The sequence below is a fragment of the Lissotriton vulgaris genome, chromosome 1_1 (assembly GCF_964263255.1).
Source record: "Lissotriton vulgaris chromosome 1_1, aLisVul1.2, whole genome shotgun sequence".
NCBI lineage: Eukaryota > Metazoa > Chordata > Amphibia > Caudata > Salamandridae > Lissotriton > Lissotriton vulgaris.
The window spans coordinates 2,078,155,830-2,078,181,249 of NC_141685.1; the positions used below are offsets into that span (position 1 = coordinate 2,078,155,830).

The window sequence follows — 25,420 nt, forward strand, 5'->3', positions numbered from 1 at the left end:
ACATGAGTGGGACCTGTGACTAATTGTGTGAGATTCAGACTATCCATGGTTTCCAACAGATTGTTAGCTTTCACGCAGAGAGGGTTGTCTACGTGGAGGTTAAAGTCACCTAAGACTAGAAAATATTGGTGTTTAAGGGATAGGTCAGCCAGCTGGTGGGTAAGTGCAGTAAGAGAAGGGGAGGCGGCAGTTGGGGGGTTGTAGACTAAGGTACCAGCCAGTATAGCTGCCGCGGAGTCAGATACAGAGAAGTACATGGCTTCAATTATACCGATGTTGGTAAGTTTGGTGGCGGTCAGCTGAAGATGGGATTTAAGGATGACGGCTAGTCCGCCTCCAGATTTTCCTCCAGCCCGATTGATGCACTTTATATCGTAGCCTGGGGGGATGGCAAGATAGATATCCGGAGAGGAGGAATCAGTGATCCAGGACTCAGTGAGAAATAAAATATCCCACTCGTCAGAGGAAATTGACATCCAGATATCGTTGGCATGACGGGGTAGTGACCGGCAGTTAACCAAGCCTGCTTTCAGCGTCCGGTGGTGAGACGAAGAGAGCTGCGATATAGGATAAGAAGGCAAACGAGGTAGATAGGACGGGAGAGTGAAGTTACATTGAGGGCAATGGAAGGGAACATTTTCCAAGTGGTCAGGGTTGCAGAGGATAGTGGCCGAGCAGGGGGAGGGATTTAAGAGATGTAGTTGGGTATTAGTCCAGCACGTGTGGGTAGAATCAGCGGAACTGGCAGGGGGTCTGGCCCTGGGCACGGTCCAGGCGCGGACGGGCGCAGACGGGCTTGCCTTAGGCGCGCCCGCTGCGCCCGTCCGCTGCGCGTACGGAAATGACACATGATTTATGTAGGAGTGGGGTGGGGCGTGGCCACCAAGGGGGCGTGGTTAAGTCGCACGCCGGCAATGGCGCCGAGTTACCTTCCCTGAAATCGGCTGTCAGCGCTGAGGCGGCGCTGAGCCCACAGAGCGGTGGGGATGGCAGTCACAGCTTCATAACACAGGTAAAAGTGCTCATAAAATCGGCATTTAGCAAATATGTGACACAAAAAGATTAAAACAGAGTAGCAAGCGGCTCCCGGCTTTTCGCCTCAGGAGTATCAAGGGTTCTGGCAGGTAAAGCTAGGAGTTCAGCCTACAACAGCCAAGAAACCTCCATATCGATGCTGTTACACCACTTAAATCCTCATTCAAATCTTAACTTGTGGTGCATTGACTAATGTAGTGTCCTATTCACTAGTCTCAAACCATACAATCTGGATCACTTCTAGTTACATGAGTAATTCATCCAAACTCTGCTACTTTACACTTTTGACCTATTCTCCAATCGTACCACTGTCTAGAAGTTATTCCAATGTGATTTAAGATTGGATTGTGTAGGAATTGTTTGCATTTTCGTGGAGCAATGTAGGAATGGTTATTTAAAACTATGTGATGTTTTAACAGCACACAAATATATATGTGTGTATTAATATATTTTACCACACAGTCAAAAATACACAACAATACACAGCAAACAAAAATATTTGTAATATTGTTTTACAAATATAGTTGGGTTTATTTTTATTGTCTCTAAGTGGGGCATATTTACTAAAATATCACACAACACGGGGCATCAAGCAAAGTTGCAGCACTGCGTTGTATGAAACAGAGAGAGCAGAAATGCATAATATATATCTCTAAGATTTGGTGCACTTCTGCTCCCTCCTGGGGCTGGCACACTTCCGACTGTCTAGGACCAACCGAGGACCCCTTGTGCCTTGCTGCAAGGATGTCTATGTTATGAGCAGGATTAAGGTTGTATAGGAAGATTCACCTTCTGCATCACACATAGAAAAAGGAAGTAACATGGAACAATACAGATATTTATCCTCATTATACCTGGGTCTGGGAGGCACACCATTTTGGTGCAATCCCAGGTTCACTGATCTTAGTAAAGGCTGTATCAGATGCATGGGAACATCCATGCCTTACCCTTGGAACGGCTATCTGATGCAAAGTAATGCATGGCAGCTCTGAGTTGCATTACTTTGTATTTAGCTACATACACTATGCACTGTGTTGCATTAATTTGTATTCACTGAACCATGCAAAGTGACTTTGCATGGCTTACTAAATCCAAGAAAAGGACTTGCATTGCCTTGCAATGACTTGTGTCACACAAAGACAGGACAAGTCTTTAGTAAATCTGGGCCTAAGTTTGTCGAAGTCCCCAGTTAGCAAATGGGAAATTAGAAATAATTAAGTCAGTGTCATGGTGATGTCTGGTGCTTTTATATTTAGGACTAATGTATGTATGGGAGTGAGTGAGCACATTCATAAAGTGAACTTTGTAGCTTGACTTCTCTAGTCCATAACTATCTTTGGGCTTTATCTCTATGAATATATAGTGTTTTATCTTATCAAGGCTATATTGTTTGCCATGTTTGAGCTTTTCGAATATTGATTATACAATAATACAACCAATGGCCATACAGTTTACTGGTTCTGTTTGATGTTGAATAAATCTAGATCTTCAGGAGCCTGTGCAGGATATATTGTTGGAGATTAGATTCCAGATTTTTTCCTGGTTAACATGTGAGAAATGCTTAGACAAATATTAGAGGTACCTGTGTACATACCAGCATCCATTTAACTAGAAAAGTCATGCAGGGGAAACACCTTACCTTTGTCAATCCATAAAAAAGTTAAATCAACACATTTCAACTAAATATTGCCCTCATAGTAAACCTTTCACAACTGGGGCACCAGCTTATATAATTTTCAGCATATTGCCCAAAACCAGCACTGACTGGATTTTACTCGAAGATGTGTTGATGATATCTCTCATATCAACCCACATATTTTAGTTCAAAATGTTTTATGCTTCTTATACTGCATTAGCAGTGTTTCTGGTTCCTCGTCATTGGAATCTTAGCGGAGCCAGTTCAAAATATGCTTGGTGGGCCCCTGTTGTCCTTCACCACTGGAATCCAAGTGAAATTTTTTCTGCCAACTAAATGTCCATTGGAATTACATATGTGGAATTGATAAAATTGTTTTCCCATGTTACCTCTGCTATTTGGTGTTGCACAATGCTTACACCAGTAACACAACTGTTTGAGACCATAAAGATTTAGGATATACAATTCATCTATTTTAAGCCAGGTCTCTTTCAATAATCAGTCTGCCAACTGAGCAAAATTACAATTATATACTTGTGGTGCCTTTGAAGATAACTGGTCTAGTGATTGCAGAGGTTTAAATGCCATGGCACGCTTAATACTGATACACAGCTTAAGGGGTAATTACAATGTCTGGCGGAAAACCTCTACCCTACACCATCTCGGAGTCGGGACCGACCGACTTGCAGTCAGCGGCTCCGACAGCCGGATTACGATGCGACCGAACACTGTTCAGTCGGATTCGCATTGTTTCCTATGGGACTCCATGTTACACTAACTGTAGCACAGGCTCCAATGGGGAAAGGTGTGTGTGTGTAAAACCCTCCACCCTGCTGCAGGCACCCCATGGTGCCTGCTACACAGTTCAGGGTTTTACATGGGGGTACAATAGGTACCCCCTCTTCTACCAACCATAAGCCGTGGGGGCTAGGGGCTCTGCCAGGGGACCCCAAAGCCACTTTCTGACAGCCTCTAAATGTTGGAAAGGCCAGCGCAGAGAGGCTGTTGGAAACCCACATCATAATCCTGATGGCAGAAATGACGACCATAGGGGGTTGCGTTGTGGTTCCGACCAACTGGAATACTCTAGGAGTCGGTCGGAACGAAGTCGGAATGACCTACTTGTTCACATTCCGAACAAGGGACATCGTAATCGAGCGGGGGGATTGTAATAAAACGACCGAGTCGGTCGGAAAGGCTCCGACGTGGGTGGGGAAATTCAGACTGTCTGGTGGAGGCTTTCTGTAAGGAGCCCTTTGGTGTTTCATTATTTTTCAGCCTGGGAAACATTCACAGCAGGAATGTTTTGCGTAATTGATTAGAAGCATAATTTTCCAGTGCTTTTTTTTTTACAGTTTATTTATGTGTACGACTGATGTGCATCTGTGCAATGTTGTGTCGAATGTCCCATTACCACTTAGAGATGAAGAACCCTTGATGTCATCATTGGAATTTTAGTGGTGGAGTTGAGTTGAAGAAAAAGTTTGAGTTGAGCATGAGAGACTGAGGGTCAAGTGTTTAATGAAACTTATGTAACTTTCAGGAGCTACAGTTCTACGCAGATAACCCTGATAGATGTCTTCTTACAGGTAACTCCTTGGTAACTCATAATTTGACAGATAACCAGGTATTGTTATAGGCTTGCCCTGAGTAAGGTTAGCTTCTCTGACACCTTTTGCTTCCTCAGCTATCTTTGCCTCTTATTCCTCTGAGAACTTTGTATCTCCAACGAGGTAGTAGATGGGTACAGGGTTGTTCAGCAACATGCGGTGCTGCATTTGTATGAGGCCTTTGTGAGAAAGTGGTTTATTGGTTGGGGTTGATTGGTGTGCACCTCAAGTAACAAAGTCACTATCTTGTCAGAGGTTTCAGTAATTTAAGCCTGAGATCAACTCCTATTAGCTATGGCACAGAGCACAAAGGCTTAACTCAACGAAAATTTGTAAATCATTTGGAAGCACCAAACCAGTTAGGTTCCCTTGTTTTATGGAGTTTCAGGGGACAAGATAAAGATGTTGTCAACAAGCCTGAGCCAACTGTCCTTCTGTGGAATCTGGACCACGCACACTGTGTTCCAGATTAAACCAAAGAACCAAAGAATACCACAAGAATCCATCCAACGTTCTAAGTCCGGGAAGGCAGTGGGCCCTTATGGCCTTCCTGCAGAAATGTATACAATGTTGGGAGAAAAAATCATCCCCGTCTTAACGCAGTTGTTTAATCATGTGCTGGAGGCCGATCTAGGGCTCCCAGCCTCTTGGATTGAGTCTTTAATAATTTTGATATTAAAACCCGGGAAGCCTCGATCAAGTTGTGGGTCATATAGACCAATCTCGCTTCTAAATGTAGATTATAACATTTTCACTTCTATTTTGGCAGCAAGATTGGGTCTTTTTGTGGGAGATGTCCTTCATTTAGATCAGAAAGGTTTTGGAAGGAACCAGCAGCTTTCTTATCTTCCGTATAATCTTATCGGTGCCATTGATCTCACCTCTATGTATTCCCTCCCATTGGCTGCAATGACATTGGATGCTACCAAGGCCTTCGAAAATTGGATCTACCTGTCGGAGGCCTTGAAGAAGTTTAATATAGGGGAAAGATTTTGCCGTATGGTACGGTGGATCTACCAGAATCCCACAGCTAGGCTGAAGGTCAATGGGAATATCACCGACTCGTTTAAGATCACAAGAGGAATCAGACAGGGCTGCCCACTATCCCCCCTCTTATTCAATCTTTACATCGAGCCATTTACCCAACGGCTCAGGGCAGATCCTAATATAGCGCCATTTAAGTATGAAGAGTGGGAGAGGAAGGTAGCCCTGTATGCCGATGATATCCTGTTTTTTTCGGCAGATTTACAATCGGCTTTCCCAGCAGTCATTAGTTTGGCTTGGGAGTTTGGCTCTGTATCTGGATACGAGATCAATGCTACAAAAACCAAAATCATGACCTGGAATTTGTCAGAATCGTAGCAGGGTTACCAGCCTAGCTCCAAAATGAGATATCTGGGAGTCCAGGTGGTTCAGGACATCACAAAGGTAGCCGCGATTAACTTAGCTATGGTGGCAAGGGAGTGTAGAATGCTTATGAAATCTTGGGCTTTTCTTCCATTATCAATCTTGGGAAGAACTAACTTGGTCAAGATGACAATACTCCCAAAGATCTCTTTTCTTTTTAATTGTATCCCCCTTTATTTTGAAAAATCCACGATTGCGAAGCTTCAGAGTGACATCAATTCCTTCATCTGGGCATCCAAGGCATCTAGGATTGCCTGGAAGAAGCTGAGGCGGAAAAGAGAAAAGGGTGGCCTGGCCTTACAAGATCTCCAGTTATATGCTTGGGCCTTCCAACTCTCACATTCACGTATGGTATTGAGAATGCCCATGGATACGGGGGTGGAGGGATGTTTTTGGCCATGCTATGGGGTGTTAATTTGCCAGACAACTGTTTTTTGTTAAAATTTGAGGACCCGAAGTTAAAAAAAAAATTAGGCTGAAAGTTCTTCAAGGGGTAGTTAAAACCTGGGCCCATGTTAGGGGTGCGTGGGGCTCAACTATTTTTCCAGCTTAGCTCCCCTTTGGGATTCTCCTGGAACCCCAGAATGTTTAAGGGACAGTTTGGCAATACCCTTGAGCGATGCAGGGCTTTCGGTTTGGGGGGACCTTCTGGTTGGAGGCACCCTTATCCCTTGGGAACATCTCCAGGACAGGGTTGGAGGAGGACTCTCTAGGTTTAAGCATTATGAACTTGCAAGCTGGGTCCATTCTCACCCGCGGAAACATGTCTTGGGATGCAGCAGTATTTTAGAACATCAGCTCGTGGCCAAACCCCCAGGAAAGAAAGAAGTCTCCCTTTGGTACCAAACCCTGTTGGCGTACGTAGATGGTGAATTTAAGCTTGCTGAGGAATTGTGGGGGGGCTCTTTGTCCACACAAGATAGCAATAAACTTTGGCATAAATCATGTAAGATTTTCACATGAACCAGTGAACCAGCCCGGCTAAAAAGAAATGACTTGTTCACCATCCACAGGGCCTATCTTACTCCAAAAAATTGTCAAAAATCTCAGATGGGCAACCAGTTAGTTGTAAAAAATGTGGCCTGGTTTCCGCCTCAGATATTCACATGTTTATGGAATGTCCTTCTCTCGCTTCTTTCTGGCAGGAGGTTGGAGATTTTTTGATAAGTGTTTTTGGCTGTGCTAATAATGTAGATTTGCCCTTAATAATATTTGGTCTCACAGAAAACATCACTGGGCTTGCGGAAACTCTGCTTTTTTTCTCTGTCTTGCTAGCTAAGAGGCAAATCTGTATAAAGTGGACTGAATCTAGTCCTCCTACATTTGTGGATTGGCAGTCATCAGTTTTAGCAGTTTCTAAATTGGGCCTGGCCAAACAGGGAAGTAGTTAAAAGAAGGCATTCTGGAATCTTTTGCAACTTAGATGGGATTCTCAGATGATGAGGTGAAATCGTGTTTTTTTCCCTAAGTCCTATGATTATGCTGTGTGCTGCCAGATATTGGAGTGGTTTATCAGCAAAAGTCAGCCAGCATTGAGCTTGGGAGAAGGGTATCTCAGTGGCTCCTTCCTTTGATACCCAGTGCAGGTCTGGTACCAGTAGGCCTACTATCCTCAGGTTATGAGAGTGAGTGCAGACACCCAGGGTGGATATTGAAGGGAGATAGACGGCGAATGACGACCAAAAAAAGAAAAAAATTGTTTTAATCATACCACAAATACCTACAAATATTATATTAAATAAAATATAAAAAAATTCAAATAAATATTTTAGTTACAAATTATTTATAAATAAAAACATTATTACATTAATGTATCTTATTACATTCTATCCTTTAACACCATACAATTCACAACCCACACCTAAATTAAAAATAAAATGTACTTCCATAACATAATTAATTATCAATTAAATAATTATTAATTATACAATCCTCATATTTAATTTTCAAATACTTTGATATTACTAATTAACAACTAATTATTAATAGTTAAACAAATTCAATATTTAATTTTCAATTAATGAATTAATAATAATTAACAATGAATTGTTAATTAATTAAAAATAAATTACTTCCCACCTTTTACCCCTATAAACACCCACAGCTTACACATAAAATTAATTAAACTATTTAAATATTTAATTTTAATGAATTAATTCATTTATCATATTTAAATTACTTCCCACCCTATTCCTCTATAAACCCACAAACCAATACTGAACTAAAAAAGACAAAATGTAATTAAAATAAAATTGATTATTACAAAAATTTTGCACATATATTAAAAAACATAAACAAAACATACCAAAATAATACATCACATATATTTAAAATATGTACTAAAATACATAACACTAATTAAAAAATCGATATTTTAAACAACTATATTTCGGCAAACGATATTATTGACATCTATATTTGTAAACACAATATTTCTTACCTTAAATTCAATAATCTTGACCATGATATTCTTGCTGTCGATATTTTCCACTGATGATATTTAGAACTCGAAATTCCTGTAATTCGATAATTCTAACTCAATATTTTGCCAGCACACCAATAGCTACATAGAGTGTCATAGGACCCCGAAGGGCTTATGAATCTTTGTGCTTCCAACTCTCAGTGATTTGGATCCGGACTTGTTCAAGAAATGACAAGTGGATACAATGGAATGCTCAAACAAGCTCATGTAAATGCTAATCACACATTTGGAAAGGAAATAAGTAAAGGCCATAGAAAGTATTAAAGAACTGGAGAAAGCACTAGAAAGTGCACCAGAAATAGAAGAAGTGAAAAGTGTGTCAAAGAACATGGAGCCAAAACTAGAAAAACATGAACAGGAAGTGGAAGATAGGAAGGCAAAGAAATTCAATGATTCAAAAGAGACTACCCCGCAGGAAGAGTATACATGTTTGCCAGGAGTTTCAATTAGCTTTTTATATGGCAAACTGTAGTCAAAAAAATGGAAAGGGTAACCACCGCCTCCAATGTGGAAAGCTCGGAGATAAATTCCGGGGATGGGGAAGCCACCACTGTATTCCCCAGACTGGTCTTTCGTGGCGAAGTAAGACTATACCAAATGAGCGCAAGAAGCGGCGGGAGGGGACTCTCATGGAAATAGGAATCAAACCCTCCGGGACAAGAAGATTAAAAGGGAGAATAAAAAGGAAGCGGATCAAGAGGAAAGAGAACTTAGAAATTATATCGCAAAATAACGAGATTATTAATTTCTGTCCCAAAACCCGAAATGAAAAACACATTAAACTCTTAAACAAGGGATTAACATTCTGGTCCCAACTCGAAATTGAAACTTGTCTATGCCGAGGTTGACCTCTATAAATTCTCAAGAAAAATGAAAGTAAAATAATATTTTCCACAAAAAAGTGGAGAAAGCAAATAACTCATGTCATTGATTACTGCGAGGGACATGAATCTGTTAAGATCACACTAGCCTTGCTTTTTGGACACGGAGCCGTGCCACTTACTTTCTGTCAGTCAAAGAAGGTAAATGGTTGTAGTCTGTAATATAGTGGAAGTTATAACAAGTGATCCCAATATCTTAAACAAAATACTGAAAACCAATGTTTCGAGGTGGTAAGTGCACAGAGGGAGTGTAGAGTTGCCATTTTACTCCACTTCTGTATACCATGAAGATAGACATCATCAATGTTCATATATGTATAGTTAGTTATAGAAAAATACATAGTTACATTTTGAACTTCCATATTCTGCTCATGCTTTGTGACCAGTTGATATTCCCTCTGTGATATTCTGGACCTATACCGGGGTAAATAGTTTTTCATCGCTGCCAAAGTAAGAGACCCCATGCATGATATTTCACTTCATTATTTAAACATATCAGAGGAAGAACAGATATACACCACAAGCACACATACAGCGGTACAAGACTTGCATGTGGAGAGGAGTTTGAAAGCAAATAGGGGTCAGGGTTTGTTCCTTGTAAGCTTTACAATTTCACTGGTTCCAAGTCCAATTTTAATTTACAGAAGACATCTGTTTATCTGTCATTAACATGCCACTGTTATGTGAAGATTAATACCACAACAGATCATTTTTGAATTTCTATAGGTGTATACCTGTGGTTTGCATCCGAGGGGCAGAGGTTGACCAAACCATTGCAAAGGGCAGACATCTTTGCAAATAGCCATCATGCAATTGAAACTTCTTATGCACTTCCCCACAGAATTGTATTCAATTCCTTTTCCTAAGGGAATAAATAAGTTACAGGAACACACATTTGTGGTCTGATTCATATGAGAGGATGGTATGCATTCATGGTGTAGCGGCTCTCTTGCAAAGCCAGTTCTCAGTCCTACCAAAAGAGGGAAATTTTAAAATGCAATGAGAAATTCAGCAAAGGTCCAACGTGATGCAAAAATTTCCAAACCTTTTTTGATGAAGTCCTCTTGTATTGTGTTGCAAATGTAAATTTACTGTCAGAGTAACTTTGACTAAAGAAACAATCAGCACTACAGTCAATCCTGCTACCTGCTCATGCACATTGCTTCAAATCTCAACATGTAATTCCTAGCAGGGAAGGAGGTAGCTGTTCATATAATTTCTTTAAATAAATAAATAAATACATAAAAAAACAATTTAATAAGTAAGATTATTAACAGGACTACGAGACAAAATCAAGTATCTTCAAATACGGAAATGCATTTAATAAGGGCTTGAAATCCAGAAAAAAATTAAAACATAAACTTGGCTAAATTACTATGGGTTCTTTGTTCTAAGGATTGTTTACAATGCAGTCACTCTTTTCGCAGAGGGCTACTATACGACTCGATTCTTTTTTGCACTGCAATAGAGCAAAACAGCCATTCAGAAGGATTCGCGGACAATCTGCATCATGTATATTAATGAGTCAGGATTACACAAGCAAATCCTTCTGAATAGCTGTGAATTAGTGACGGAGGCCTGGAAGGGAAAGCAGACCTCCAACACTAAATGTGCATGTCCACAATAGCAATATTGCACCCCTTACCACTACAGAATGAAAACCCTGACATGATGATGCATATGGACCTCGAATCCCAAAGCCCTATTCACACTGTGGAAGCAGCTGCCCCAGCAGGCAGCCTACCCTTTGCAAATGGATAACATCCCCTTTCGAGTGTTTGGTTCAATGGTCTGGGTTTGCAGTGTTAGTCACACACTAGAAATACTTATCACTGAATGCCACAAGAAAGGGGGTGGGCTCTTAACTCATACTCATTTTTCCCTAGGTGTCGAAATGTGGACACTGTAACTCGCAAATCCATTTGGAACTTGTATGATTATTTTTCTACGTTGTGAGTTTGGCATCTGCACTTACAAAGCCTCACGTTCTGCACACATGAGACTTTGCAAGTTTAAAAAAACTTTATAGTTCAGACCCAAATCATAAAGCATAATCTGTGATCTAATTCACCGTTCTGTCTTCCCTTCCAAAGGCTTATATGATTTGCAAACCAACAAAACGATTAACATACACTAAGGCAGTATTTCAAACCCCCAGGGTTATTTTTCACTTTTTTGCGCATTCATCTGTATTTCAATGGGTATGTGAGATAATCATTTTCTTTCCCTTGTGACTCACGCATAATATTTGCATTTCACCATGTAGGATTTGTGTATGTATGTTACTCATGCATAATGTTGACGAAAGCCCATTTCCTAACCTAGATTTTTCTACTGATGTTGCGTATCCCTATCAACGGCTGATTGCATGTCAAATAAAAAAAGAAATATATATATATATGCATATATATATATATATAGATAGATAGATAGATAGATAGATAGATAGATAGATAGATAGATAGATAGATAGATAGATAGATAGATAGATAGATAGATAGATATGTCCAAAAATCACACAGATCAGCATGCTCTCAGGAAAGAGGAAACAGCAACTCGAATGGTGTCCATCCATGTTATTTAATCCACAATGCATTTTGCCACACAAAATGGCTTGATCATGTGAATGTTACACACACCAATCGCCACATTTGTACGGCATGGGTCACTAAACATAGAAATCAGACTTGTACTATCGTGTTTGAACAGAAGTAATAACGTAAATATATTGTTCCTCCAAATATTCTCATAATTCAAAGATCATCATATGTACTTGAAAGACTTATTGAGTCAAGTAAAAACAGTTGATATACACAATAAATACATATATAATAACCAATTGTCAAAGCAACACAAATCCTAGAATCCGAACCTGTTGTGATGCTCTGAAAATGTGAATGCAGAAGACAGAAACTAGCAAACACAACAATACTTAAATACAAGATGTAATGAATCCTCCCAGAAGATCACATGATCAACGGGTGTGGAGACCCAACAAACCTGGAGGACACTTCGCATCCAGCATAAGTGTCTATGAGGTCCGGCAATAAAGTTATTTGCAAATAGCATGCGAGACTCATGTAATGCCGGGGTAGGATTCACAACAGACTATGCACAATGTGACACAAGTGAAGCCTAAAAGTTTAACGTGGGATCTAATCCCAAAGGAAGGCGGGGAAACATACACTGGACAGAAGTCCAAGTACGACAGTGTCAGCAAGTGCCTGACATGACCGTGTTAGGCCCGAGATAATATAAGAGTCACAGTGAGTGAGGCATGATGACAGGAATAAGTTCAGGGGAGCAGTATACTGTGATGCATATCAGCACACACAAATGTCCAAAAGCACACGTTGTTACCTATGACGATTAAGTGGTTATGGTGGGTGCAGGAACGTCCTGGTGCTCGTGAAGAAGAAAGGATAGGACGCCCGTGACAAGTGAGTGTTGGTGACTTGGGCCCCTCTCTTTCTTCCTGGAAAAAGAAAAGAAAATAGAAAAACATGAATTAAAAAATATAACCTGTCATGATGAACATTAGTGCAAATAGCATATTCATGAAAAACAAGGGCACATAACTGTAAACAAATTACACAAGGAGTGGAGAATCGTGAGGAACATAAGCACATAACAGACACTATTCTTTGAGGTGGACTAATAATTCCTCCTCTTGATTAAGACCCCAGGTGCCTTGGTTTGGAAGTGTATGATCATCCTGGACTCTCTCTGTCTCAATATAAGGACCCTGTTACCACCCCTAGGATTTTTGGCAACTTATTCAAGGAAGATGTAACTGAGATCCTTGGTGTTGGAGAAATGATTCTCCTTAAAATGGCGTGCCACGGGGTATTTGGGGTCAAACTTGGTAATGGACCGGGTATAATCCAAAATTCGCTTCTTTGCCATGCATGTGGTGCTCCCAATGTACCACTTGTTGCACGTGCATATAATGGCATAGACCACGAATGTGGAGCTACATGTGAGAAACTGGGTGATATTTTTGGTAATTCCATTATGGCAAACCTGTTTACAGCTCATACTTTGTGCACAGGCTTTGCAGTGGCCGCAATGGGTAAAAACTTTTAAGACCCTGCATATGGGCTGCAGGGTATGGCGTAATATCGCTGTGTACAAGCATTTCGCTGATGCTTCTATTGCACTGGTAAGTGATACTGGGTCTCTCAGGGATACTGTTGCCAATCACATTATCAGACCTGAGTACCCCCCAGTGTTTAGCAATTATTTTCTTGATGGCCTGGGCATCATAGGTGAGTACAAGCCTAGTGGTATCGTTGTCGTTTTCAGTGTCAATGGGTTTGTCAGCAATGGTCAGTGACCTCTCTACCTTTTCCGCTCTGTTAAGAGCAGTTTTGAGCACCCAATTCGGGTAGCCCCTTTCCCTGAACCTCTCCAAAATCACCTTACTTTCCAGTGAGTATGATTGGTTGGTGTTACAATTCCTTTTTGCACTCAGCAGTTCCCCGTACGGAATACTCCATTTGAGATTGTCCGGATGACTGCTGAGGGCATGCAGAATGCTGTTACCAGCGGTTGCTTTGCGATGTAGGGCTGTATGGACAGTATTGTCCTTAATCTCTAACTTGAAATCAAGTTACTCAATTTCAGTCTTGCTCATGGTCCCGTTGAGAACAATATTGCTATCATTATTGTTCAGTTTCCTGATGAAGTTGTCAACTTCATCAGTGGACCCTTTCCATACAATGAACAAATCGTAGATGTAGCGAAGCCACATCAACACGTTCTTGAAGTCCTGATGGAAGGTTGGATCAGACCGTATGTTCTACTCCCAGCTTCCCATAAACAGCTTCGCGAAACTGGGAGAAAAGCATGATCCCATGGCTGTCATTGACCTGACGAAACAGTGTGCCGTTAAACAAGAATATGTTGTTATTCAAACAATATTCCACCAGACACATCAGGTTCCATGAACATACACGCATGTTACTTGACATGGTGGAATATTGTTTGAATAACAACATATTCTTGTTTAACGGCACACTGTTTCGTCAGGTAAATGGCTCAGCCATGGGATCATGCTTTTTTCCCAGTTTCGCAAATTTGTTTATGGGAAGCTGGGAAGAGAACAGACGGTCTGATCCAACATTCCATCAGGACTTCAAGGACGTGTCAATGTGACTTTGCTACATCGACGATTTGTTCATTGTATGGAAAGGGTCCACTCATGAAGCTGACAACTTCATCAGGAAACTAAACAATAATGATCGCAATATTGTACTCAGCGGGACCATGAGCAAGACTGAAATTGAGTATCTTGACGTCAAGTTAAATATTAAGGACAATAGTGTCCATACATCCCTATATCGCAGAGCAACCGCTGGTAACAGCATTCTGCATTCCCTCAGCAGTCATCCGGACAACCGCAAATGGAGTATTCCGTACAGGGAACTGCTGAGGGCAAAACGAAATTGTAAACCAACCAATCATACTCACTGGAAAGTAAGGTGATTTTGGAGAGGTTCAGGGAAAGTGGTTATCCGAACTGGCTGCTCAAAGCTGCTCTTAACAGAGAGGAAAAGGTAGACAGGTCACAGACCATTGGTGAAACCCATTGATACTGAAAATGACAACGATACCACTAGGCTTGTACTCATGTACTGGTCTGATGCCCAGGCCATCAAGAAAATCATCCCTAAACACTGGGGGGTTCTTAGGTCGGATAATGTGATTGGGAACAGTATCCCTGAAAGACCCAGTATCTCTTACCGGCGCAATAGAAACATCAGGGATCTGCTTGTACACAGCGATATTACACCATACCCTCCAGCCAATATGCAGGGCCTTAACGGTTTTTACCCTTGCGGCCACTGCAAAGCCTGTGCACAAATTAAGAGCTGTAAACAGGTTTGCCATAATGGAATTACCAAATATCAACCGGTTTTTCACATGTAGCTCCACATTCGTGGGCTATGCGATTATATGCAGGTGCAACAAGTGGTACACTTGGAGCACCACGTGCATGGCAAAGAAGGAAATTTGGAGCATACCCGGGCTATTACCAAATTTGACCCCAAATACCCCGTGGCACGCTATTTTAGGGAGAATCATTTCTCCAACACCAAGGATCTCAGTTACATCATCCTTGAACAAGTTAACAAAAATCCCAGGGGTGGTAACAGGGTCCTTATATTGAGACAGAGAGAGTCCAGGATGATCATAGACTTTCAAACCAAGGCACCGGGGGGGTCTTAATCAAGAGGAGGAATGATCAGTCCACCTCAAAGAATAGTGTCTGTTATGTGCTTATGTTCCTCACGATTCTCCATTCCTTGTATAATTTACAAGTTCTGTGCCCTTGTTTTTCATGAATATGCTATTTGCACTAATGTTCTTCGTGACAGGTTATTTTTAGCCTGTTTTTTAATTAATGTTTTTCTATTTTCTGTTCTTTTTCCAGGAGGAAAGAGAGGGGCCCGAGTCACCAACACTCACTTGTCACGGGCATCCTTCCCTTTCTTCTCTTCTTCTTCACGAGCACCAGGACGTTCCTGCACTCACCATAACCACTTAATCGTCACGTGTAACAACGTGTGTTTTGGACTTTTGTGTGTGTTGATATTCATCACAGAATACTGTTCCCCTGGACTTATTTCTGTCATCATACCTCACTCACTGTGACTGTTTTTACTTGACTCAATAAGTCTTTTAAGTACATATGATAATCTTTGAGTTATGAGAATATTTGGAGGAACAATGTATTTACGTTATTACTTCTGTTCAAACACGATAGTACAAGTCTCATTTCTATGTTTAGTAACCCATGCCGTACAAATGTGGTGATTGGTGTGTGTAACATTCACGTGATCAAGGAATTTTGTGTGGCGAAACGCTTTGTGGATTAAACAACATAGACACCATTCGAGTTGCTGTTTACTCTTTCTTGAGAGCGCGCTGATCTGTGTGATTTTTGGACATTAATTTGCCGGTTCACTCCACCCGCTGACGTGCGCGCCACTCTTCTAGGGTCCAGTATGGTCCAGAAGGAGTTTCTTGAGTGTGGATATATATATATAAAATATATATATATATATATATATATATATATATATATATATATATATATATATATATATATATTCACTGAAAAAACCATAGGTTTTAGCCCATATATAGTTAGGGATTAGCATTTACAAAACCTTAATTTACTCGCACAAAACCATAGAAATTCGCATATATAGTTAGATGCAATAACTATATATCGCGCACCCGCAATCCACTGCTGATCATGTCACATATTACATCATTCATGACGTGGTCAGTGACATCACTGATGACATCTCAAATGACATCACTGATGACATCACTGATGACAACATCCAGTGACTGTATGTTTCTGTAAAGTTAAAATATGTCTTACATATTGAAGAATGAGTGGATGTATAAGTGTCTGGATGAAGGATTTAGTAGGTGCATGACTGATTGTATGAGTGAGTGATTAAATGTGTCTCACTGAGTGCATGGGTTAGTGACTAAACAGTCTTAATTTGTGCACCATTATGTCTGTTGTTCTGTAAACTGCTGCATGTGTTGATCAGTAGCTATATGAGTAACTATATGGGTTATTGATTGGTTGCCCAAGTATTTGTATGGGAGACTGAGTGTGTGTGTGGGTGGCTGGGAGGTGTATGACTCTGTGCATAGATGTGTGAGCAGTTGATTCACTAGATGTATGGGTTCAAAAGTGCATGTGGAAACAGCTGTATGGGCGGTTGACTGTGTGCATGAGTGTATTGGTGAGTGAATGGATATCTCAGTGCTACATGTCAAAGTAAGTACATATGTAAAACACAGTAAATGTGAGAGTTGACATAAATAAATAACTGTGCATAAGAGCCAGTGAATGTGTGAGTGGCTGTATGGATCATTGTGAATTTGTATCAGGGATTGTATAAGAGAGTAAATATGTGTTAGTATATGTTTGAATAAGTAAGGTGTGTATAACTGTATAGTTGAGGAAATGGAGGTGTGATTGATTCTTTGCATGACTGACTAGGTGTGTGAGTAACTCCATGGATGAGTGACAGTCTTTGAGTGTCTGTTTACATTGAGTGTATCTAAGGTTATATTAGAGTCTGAAGAGGTTCATCGTATTATCACATGAACGATGTCATCAGTGATGTGATCAGTAATGTCAAATGAGATGTCATCAGTGATGTCATCAGTGATGTCATCAGTGATGTCATTTGAGATGTCATCAGTGATGTCATCAGTGATGTCACTGACCATGTCATGAATGATGTAATATGTGACATGATCAGCAGTGGATTGCGGGTGCGCGATATATAGTTATTGCATCTGACTATATATGCGAATTTCTATGGTTTTGTGCGAGTAAATTAAGGTTTTGTAAATGCTAATCCCTAACTATATATGGGCTAAAACCTATGGTTTTTTCAGTGAATTTCAATGGTTTTTTAATAGCAAATATCAAAAGCTGTCAAATGTCAAGTACGTGATATGTAAAAACATTTTCGTGTTTATGCACGCTGATGTGCTTTGAACGCTGCCCCCTCCCTCTTTTCTCTTAGAAGTACTCTCTCTTTGCAGATAGTGAAGGGTAGTTAACGCAGGCCTTTGCCCCTGTTGTAATCCGTCGTGCCTGCTTGTCTCTCCATTTGATTGATTGTTATCCAAGCATTTACTATTTTAGAATTGATTCTCTTTGGTTCATTCTCTATTTACTAACAAGCACAAAGTCGCAATACTCTGTTTAGTCTTTGCAGATAGTGAAAAATCGTGTAAAAAAAAAAATAATAATCAAGCAAAATCAGTAGGCCACTAATGGGATCTCTTTTTGACCTCGCTAAAATAGAAACATTAGGAACAACCCTTCATGAGAAATACGAAACTAGTGAGATGAACTGATCTCCACACCATGATGGCTGCAAGACAGCTCGGCTCCGCCACCCACCCCGCCCAAAAATAACGATAAACTCTATGCAAATATTATAAATATATACAACACACCAGCAAAGTAACAGGGTAAAACATTTTATTAAATAACTATTTACATAACTATTTTATACTTTTTGTTGCCTGATCCGGCTAGCTCAATTGATCAAGCATGAAACTCATGCACTCTGATAGCAAGCGTTGCTGCTGATGCTATGCAAACAAAAACTGGTTTTCAGTTTGTACATTCTTCAAGATTTTTCATCCAAGGCTGGTTGAGAGTTTGTAGAACGATGGCTTCAGATTTTCAACATACGGTGTGGTGGCGCGGACTGGGAGGGTGCGCTTGACTCCTGCCCCCTCCCCAAGTCGTGTTGCCCTAGCGTGGCCTGAGATTGCCCCCGACATAGGCGGCCGGCTCCCGGAGTCCGGCGGAACTTTTTGCCTTTTGATGACTCTTCCATTCTGGACCTTATCCCACAATCCGTTTGACCTGAAGGCACGCTGTAATGGGGCGCCCCTTTACCGTTTCAGTTACCATTCCGCCCGCTTTTGCTACACTGTGCCTCTTCCGCCGTTCAGCTGTTTACCGCCCGCTCTTGCGACTACAGCGTCTCGCTCACCATGTAGTTGAGTTGCTCCCGCTCTTGCGATGCAGCTATAGGCGGCTGCCACAGGACTCTCAAAATGGCGGCCGGCTCTTCAGATTTGGGCGTGGTCCACTAAAATGGCCATGGGACACCTTGGAACTCGGACGCTTGTCTGCTAGGGCTTGGGCCCCATTCTCGAAAGCGTCCACTGAGCCTTGAAGATTCTACAAAAGTCTTGGGGGCCCCCGACTCCCGCAGGCTTCTGGTGGGGAGCGGCTGCAATGATTGCTCGTGGAATGGCCACGACTGAGATACGAGATGGTGGTGCTCTCATGCTAACGCCAGCTTCAGTCTGAAACATCCAGAAACACTGTAGACTACCAATTAGATCAGTTCCGGTAGCGCTCCAACGTGACCCGGTAGGGAAGAACTTGCCCTCCCCTCTTTGACTGATGGTTCTTGTTGCCTGTCCCTTCTGTTGTCATTTTACAGAACTTTTTGGACTGCTGAAAGGGGTTGTGTTCCGACCGCTGGTTGGTGGAGACATTTTGACTATATTCTGGACCTACGTTGTCGCGTAATGCGTTATATGACACGCCGCGTTAGCGCACCCGGAAGTGCTCCGGTGCGCGAAGCGCAGCTTCCCGGAAGCGATCCGGGGCGCGGCGCGCAGCGCGTAACGTAAGCATAACAGGTCATGTGACTTGTTAATAAAACTTTTCATTGGTTCATTTTACTTTTGTTATTCTAATGATGAAAGGCTTGGTCATATGACCTAAAAATTACGCTTTTTATTGCTTTCAAACATTATTTTTTCTTAAACATATATGTTATAATGTTCCAGGCTAATGTACTTTCCCGGAAAATTTACAACTGTCCTGCAAGTAAAATATATTCCTTTTTCTAGAAAAAGGGCGTTTCTTCGTCCCATGACAGAGCCGTTGAGCAAAAGATGCTCAGCCTGCTGTCTTAGTCGCCGATACGCCTGAATATCAGATTCTTATTGATCACTTTATGTTGCAGGAGTAAAAAACACAACAGCCCATGACCATTTATCTTTACTGCGTTCCTGCGTATTATACCTTTTATCCGTCATGTAATTGGACTGCTTTATTTCACTTGCCTTTTACTGATTCGAAAACAGTGACTAAAATTAAAAACTTTACCAATGTAAATACTACTACCATGTTTTGTTTTAAAAACCTTTATTGTGAAAATGTCAGTATACAAATACGGGCCTATAACCACGTGGGCCGGCCACGGAGCAAACTGGAATCGTATATGATGAGGAGACATTTACACTGTAGAGGAACGCAACGAGCGGGCCATTAGGTTGCAAGAACTAAGGTGTCTAACAGTTGCGGAATCGGTGGACGTACATTTTGTAATTAAAATACGACAGGGCCACTTACAATAAAATTATCTAGATATACATTTACGGGCAAGTACCATGGGCGACGTTAATTCGAACTTTCAATAGTACAGTAATCAATAACACATCAGAACTTAATATCAATAGGGATGTCGAAATATTCAATCAATTCTCGTCCCCGCCCGCCATGTGCTTCAAAACTGCATACGTATCTCGTGATATCAAGGTTGTGCAACCAATACACAACAAGGAGTTAAATGACAACAGAAGAGATAGACAACAAGAACCAACAGTCAAAAGAGGGGAGGGCAAGATCTGAAGCCATTGTTCTACAAACTCTCAACCAGCCTTGGATGGAAAAATCCTGAAGAATGTACAAACTGAAAGCCAGTTTTTGTCTGTATAGCATCAGCAGCAACACTTGAGTCAGCTTTGTGTGAAGCCGCCATTTTGATTCAATCAATAGCGTCCCCCTGCACACATTCAGGGACCTGGTCGTGTCTTCAGGTCAAACGGATTGTGGGACAAGATGCAGAAAGGAAAAGGAAAAAAGTTCCGCAATAGTGAAGCTGCAGCAGGTGCAAATAAGCTTCAGACAGTGTTACAAGCGCTGCTCAGAACTCTCAACTATGACACCACCTCCGTGCCATCCGAATCTTGGCGCCTTGTGCTGGTTCCGACCTATTCACACATTGGTCCGCTACTGACACCACCTCATAGGCCAACGGGACACCCCACGCCGACTTTCGGCGCAGCATTGTAGGATGGCCACACCAGTGCGGCAACTTGCTAGACACCACCTCGGTGCCATCCAGATCTCGGCGCGTTGTGCTTCCTTCGGCCTACTGTAGCCGCAAGTGCGGACGCAACTCAGCTGGATAGCGAGTGAAACACCAAGGGGCGCCCCACTGCAGCCGAGGAGCCTCCATCTTGGGGGCGACGCACAGCATCACATTGCTTTCCAATGCAGTCAGATCCTCAAACAGCCCCCACTGACTGACGCGACCTCACCGGCCAACGGGGCGCCCCACGCCGACTTTCAGCGCAGCATTGTAGGATGGCCACACCAGTGCGGCAACTTGCTGGACACCACCTCGGTGCCATCCGGATCTTGGCGCGTTGTGCTGCCTTCGGCCTATTCGCACATCGGTCCGCTACTGACGCCGCCTCACGTGCCAACGGATTTTCTACGCTTTTTATAGCAGCGCGTAACGTAAGCATAACAGGTCATGTGACTTCTTTATAAAACTTTTCATTGGTTCATTTTACTTTTGGTTTCCTAATGATGGAAGGCTTGATCATATGACCTAAAAATAACACTTTTCATTGGATTAAAACATTTTTTTTCCCAAACGATGAAAGCCCCACCTTGTTTCTAGATGTTTCAGACTGAAGCTGGCGTCAGCCTGAGAGCACCACCATCTCGTGGCTCCGTCGTGGTCATTCCGCGAGCAATCATGGCAGCCGCTCCCCACCGGAAGCCTGCAGGAGTCGGGGCCCCCAAGACTTTTGTAAAATCTTCAAGGCTCAGGGGACGTCCGAGTTCCAAGGTGTCCCAGGGTCATTTTAGTGGACCAGGCCCAAATCCGAAGAGCCGTCCGCAATTTTAAGAGTCCTGTGGCAGCCGCCTATCGCTGCACCGCAAGAGTGGGCGCAACTCAACTACATGGTGAGCGAGACGCTGTAGCAGTAAGAGCGGGCGATAAACAGCTGAATGGAGGATGAGGCACGGTGTAGCAAAAGCGGGCGGAATGGCAACTGAAACGGTAAAGGGGCGCCCCAGTACAGCAGACGAGCCTCCACCTGGGGAGGCCTGTTCACGCCGCCTCTCCCCCCCGCCCCCCCGGGGCGCCCCACGCCGTTTTTCGGAGCAGCATTGTAGGATGCCAAAACCAGTGCAACAACTTACTGGACATCACCTGGGTGCCATCCACATCTCAGCGCGTTCTGCTGCCTTGGGACTATTCGCACAACAGACCGCTACTGATGAGGCCTCCCCGCGCACCCCCCGGGACGACCCACGCCGTTTTTCTGAGCTGCATTGTAGGATACAAAAAACCAGTGCGGCACCCAGGTAACATCACCTGGGTGCCGTCCAGAACTCAGCACATTGTGCTGCCTTGGGACTATTCGCACAAAACACAGCTACTGACCATTGTTGCTTCTTTTTTCAAAAAAATTGTTTAAATGTATTTACTGTTTTTGTTGCGTACTATATATTTATAAGTTATTAAAGTGTTAAAATCCTACTACTTTGTTGGAGTGCTATTTTTTTTTAATGTGACACATAATTGTACAAAGAGGCATCCCTGGAATCTTCCGCTTCAGGCTCAGTCCCACACACCCTCACAGTGAGAATCCCCTCCCCAAGCACAATACAGGATGGTTATCAGATAGTAGGAACGCGTGTGGTGTGACGGATCTCATCGGGTGGGGGCCTTGATCTACTGTAACTCCTTTGAAGAGGACTGATTCTCTACAGCTGGGGCCATAAACTACATCTGCAGGGCTAGGTGATAGCCTGGGCCCGGCCTGGACAATCGGACACAGAGGAAGAGGAGTGTCAGAGGGTGCGGTAGTGAATAGGGTGAAAGGGTGGTGTCGGGCGGGCACAGGGTGTGATTCTCAGGGAAGAGCAGCGCACATGGGAGGATTTCCATCGAATCAAACGTTAACAGACGTCACGCAGCAAAAAAAAAAAACGCTCACGCACAGCCGCTGGAAGACATGTATCAACATATATGAGCCTCCTCAGCCACCCTCAGAAAACATAAGGGGTCAGAATACGTCTCCCGTACCCCCTTATACCTAGAGGAGTGTCAGAGGGTGCGGTAGTGAAGAGGGTGAAAGGGAGGTGTCGGGCGGGCACAGGGTGTGATTCTCAGAGAAGAACAGCGCACATGGGAGGAGGTTTCTGGCCCATGCATGAGAGAGAGAGCGGGGGTGACCAGTGCGTGGGGGAGATGCTTGCGAGGGTGAGGAGCCATGCTGAGGATCGGCAGCGTGCAGAGAGTGGGTCTGGTCAAGGCATCTAAAATGGCTGCCGTGCTCAACAAAAGTGTGGCATTGCAAAAAAGACAAGATGGCGCAGACAATGTTTATCAATAAGGATTAATTTATAACAATTATTTTTTACAAAATATTTACTCGCAGTGACAAAATGGCGGTCAACAGTTCCTGATTTCCATCGAATCAAACGTTAACAGACGTCACGCAGCAAAAAAAAAAAAAACGCTCACGCACAGCCTTTGGAAGACATGTATCAACATACATGAGCCTCCTCAGCCACCCTCAGAAAACATAAGGGGTCAGAATACGTCTCCCGTACCCCCTTACACCTAGAGGAGTGTCAGAGGGTGCGGTAGTGAAGAGGGTGAAAGGGAGGTGTCGGGCGGGCACAGGGTGTGATTCTCAGAAAAGAACAGCGCACATGGGAGGAGGTTTCTGGCCCATGCATGAGAGAGAGAGCGGGGGTGACCAGTGCGTGGGGGAGATGCTTGCGAGGGTGGGGAGCCATACTGAGGATCGGTGGCGTGCAGAGAGTGGGTCTGGTCAAGGCATCTAAAATGGCTGCCGTGCTCAACAAAAGTGTGGCATTGCAAAAAAGGCAAGATGGCGCAGACAATATTTATCAATAAGGATTAATTTATAACAATTATTTTTAATAAAATATTCACTCGCAGTGACAAAATAGCGGTCAACAGTTCCTGATTTCCATCAAATCGAACGTTAACAGACGTGACGCAGCAAAAAAAAAATAAACGCTCACGCACAGCCGCTGGAAGACATGTATCAACATATGAGCCACCCTCAGAAAACATAAGGGGTCAGGATACGTCTCCCGTACCCCCTTATACCTAGTAATTTAATTAAATCGAAACACAAAATGGCGAATTCACGTTTCGCTACCAGTTTGCGACCCGGTTCGCAAACCGAGAAGCGCTTCTACCGCGAAAAATCAAATTTTTTTTATTTGCCCCACGGGACCCTTTATTAACCCCAACATCATTCCTAGGGGGTCAAGAGGGGTCCACCTAGCCCCCTTTCATTAAATTCCCCCTTTGTTTTTCTCCTCCTCTTGTCTCTCGATCCTACCGAGAGACAAGATGGCGGCCGCACTGGACTGTTTAGAATGTTGACAGACACCGGAGAGCCAATCAGCTTCGCTTTGCAAAGCTCCGTTACACGAAAAGTACGCGATCTGGAGCGCTATCTAGGACGCTGTCACAGATATATCTGTTTTTTAAAACGTTAATTTCTCAAAATCCACTGGAGCACATATATTGAGACCCAGCAAAGGCACATCGGGCTAACAGTCCCTACAATTTTGCCAAGTTTTGTGCAAATCCATTCAGCCGTTCGAGCTAAAAGTGAGGCCAAAGGCCCTATGGAAAAATGAATGGGAAAAACGCGTTTAGGGACCCCCCTTTTTTCTCGACCCCCCCTTGACGGAACCCCCCAAATTTTCAGGGGCTGCTCAGAAACAAAATGTGCCATTTTCCTGAAAATTTCAGCCGATTCCGTCCACAAACACCAAAGTTATTAGACATAGAATTTTCAAAAGTTCCATAGAGAAAAAATCCTAACTATATATACCTACTGGCTATCGCCAGTAGGTAATATATATATATATATATATATATGTATTTGTACACAGGAACACACACATACTGTCAAGGCACTAATATGTGAGCTACAAATAGTAAATCTACACTTACCTAGGGCCACTAGAATTATGCAATTTTGCGGCTGCAGTATTTTCAAGATAATTATGGATTTGCCGCATTTGCCACATAATCTATAATCTGCTGCATAACCTGCCCGTTTCAGCAACAGCAAAAAAATTGAGTCTAGCTCCAACGGATCAAAAGTTGCTCGTCGCATATGTTAACTGGTCATCTTTCTGTTGCTGATTTCTGTAGTAGGGCATCAAACTCGTCTAGTGCGGTGAAACCTTTGCCAAGATAATGTTAACGTTTAAAAATGTCAAAATAATGAGTTACTACTAACATTCAGTGTGCCGCATTATACCGTAAAATTTGCCTTTATTAGCTAAATAAATGTACTCAACTCTGCCAGATATTTTGGTCTTCCTTTGCTGCATAATACCTGTGGCTCTGCCTATAATATTTGCTTTCACAATACAGTGATAGTCGATACGTAGGCTGGTCGATATTAAATATTTGATATTCTGCTAAGGAAAAATATGCAAACACTACTGCTTTTTTAGGGATTGCCAAACCTGCATTGCATTTGGCCAGCCACTTCTCTGAAAACCACTTTGAAAATCTAGTAAAAATTTACCTTTGCCTAGTTATGTAAAATGTACACATATGTAACACTTATGTTGTTTATTACCGATGTATTTCTTGCCAATCAAGCATTATGTACACATGCATACATCATAGCTATTTCCAAATGCATGTACAGTTTAAGCTTAGAAAAAACGTAAACAATACACTATGCGTGATTTGAT

At 42.5% G+C, this 25,420-nt stretch overlaps 1 protein-coding gene across 1 annotated transcript in view; it reads left to right on the forward strand.

Annotated features, from left to right (window-relative positions):
• Positions 1-25,420, forward strand: part of SLC15A5 (solute carrier family 15 member 5) — a 394,335-nt gene that overhangs the window by 190,151 nt on the left and 178,764 nt on the right. The gene's annotated exons all lie outside the window — the stretch shown is intronic.